This window comes from Bison bison, unplaced genomic scaffold (genome assembly GCF_000754665.1).
Source record: "Bison bison bison isolate TAMUID 2011002044 unplaced genomic scaffold, Bison_UMD1.0 scf7180017864487, whole genome shotgun sequence".
In the NCBI taxonomy this organism is placed as follows: Eukaryota; Metazoa; Chordata; class Mammalia; order Artiodactyla; family Bovidae; genus Bison; species Bison bison.
The window spans coordinates 5345316-5347094 of NW_011495047.1; the positions used below are offsets into that span (position 1 = coordinate 5345316).

Sequence of the window (1779 nt, forward strand, 5' to 3'; positions counted from 1 at the left end):
ATCTTGATCAAGTTCAGACTGTTCTTTGTTGTCGATGTCTGCCATGTTGTACAAATGCCAAATATCGGTGGCGAGCACGGGGAGCCCAGCGGCCCGAGCTGCGCAGGCAGTGACTCAGGGCGGCGGCGGGAGGAGCAGGAGGCGGCGCCGCGAGCAGATGGCGCTAAAAAAGCTAAGGTGCATTTTTTTGTGAACTGTTTTTAGTGATCAGGAAAAAGAGACAAGCTATTGTTTAGTTTCCCTCTTGAAGCACCCACAACTCTGAGCTTTCAAGTCAGAGTTGAAGTCAAAGCCCTGTGGTGCCTGGAGGGGAAGATCTCCAAAGCTAGAGGCCCCAGGTTCCACTGGCTCTGTTGACAGCTGTCCTTCCATCAATGGCCCCATGTTGATCCCTACCTCACACCACTTTGTAACTCAGCGTGATGAAGACACACTCATTTCTTCTCATTTTCTCACTCCTTCTTCCCTTCCTCCCACCCCACTTGCTTTTTAAAGTATTTGATTCCAATAGGAACAGATAACTGAAAATTAATGAGGATTGAAAGAATCTATGTTGTTTTTACAAAGGATGCATCATAAAGGGTGGGTATTTAATACTTTCTCAGATCCCCTAATTCATGAAGATTGAAACAGCATATTGTTTTTCCCAAATAAACTGCAGTGAAGAATCATTTCATCAGCTCTTCTAAGACAGAGTTCCAGGAATACAGTAAACCAGGAGTAGCTAACAATGAAATGATGTGGGGTATAGATGTCACTTGGCCGCCAGCTCCCTACCTAGATGGCTCATTCAGCCTCAGCCATGCACCTCAGCCTTGCATCACTCATGACTCGGGCTCCTCCCTCAGCAAAATTTCAGTTGCTCCATGTCCTAGAGCCTCAGGGTCATTCAGCAGTAGTCAGAACTCAAATGCCAGATTCTCCTTTGCCAAGTGTCTGATGTGGCCATACCTATGAATTCTGGTCTATTGAATGTTATTGAAATTAGTTCTTTTCATTCCCTTTACCAATTTTGAAGCCCCTGTTTGCAGATCACTTTCCTTCTAGACATCTGTGACATTCTCTCTCCCTTCTGGGCCAGGAGGAAGAGTTGGAGTGGCTTCACTGGGCTGGATCATTTACCACTATGGCCCGTGTTCTCTCCTCTCTGTTCTTGGCATCATGGTAGCGATGCCCACAGTGCCAGGACTCAATAGCTTTATCCTGGCCTAATGCCCACCTTTGGGTTCTTAAGCCTTTCAACTAAATATCCCAACATTTATTATAAATAAATAACATGTATGTCTTTCACACTTTCGTTTCTAAAGCAGCAACTGTGGTTAATCCAACCCTCCTTCTTCGTACTTCCAAGCTTTGATCAAGCACCTGTTTCAACTCTCCCTAGAGAATTCCAAGTTGAAGTCAAAAATCCTCTGGGGTATGGCAGTAACTTTGGCCTGAGGCTACTTATGATCAAAAGGCTTTCGGCAGCTCCTTCCAAATACAGTTGTGGTTATTTCAGATTCCAGATCTTTCCTGCACAGACCACAGCTAAACTCTGCTCACCCCAGCCCCACCCGACATGTGTGAGCACCTGCACACACACGCACTAATAACTTACATCTTTTTCTTTTTTCCTGGCTATGCCATGCAGCACGTGGGATCTTAAGTTCCCTAGCCAGGTAATGAACCCTCAGCCCCTGTACTGGAAGTGCAGAGTCTTAACCACTAGATCACCAGGGAAGTCCTGCCTCACTGATATCTTAATGGTGATCTTCTGATCTGTTTTTGTTTCCAGTT

At 45.7% G+C, this 1779-nt stretch overlaps 2 protein-coding genes across 3 annotated transcripts in view; one reads left to right on the forward strand and one right to left on the reverse strand.

Annotated features, from left to right (window-relative positions):
- The window catches only part of RCAN2 (regulator of calcineurin 2), a 233395-nt gene that overhangs the window by 169732 nt on the left and 61884 nt on the right, over positions 1 to 1779 (forward strand). The gene's annotated exons all lie outside the window — the stretch shown is intronic.
- The window catches only part of LOC105005268 (nucleosome assembly protein 1-like 1), a 21568-nt gene that overhangs the window by 1090 nt on the left and 18699 nt on the right, over positions 1 to 1779 (reverse strand). The gene's annotated exons all lie outside the window — the stretch shown is intronic.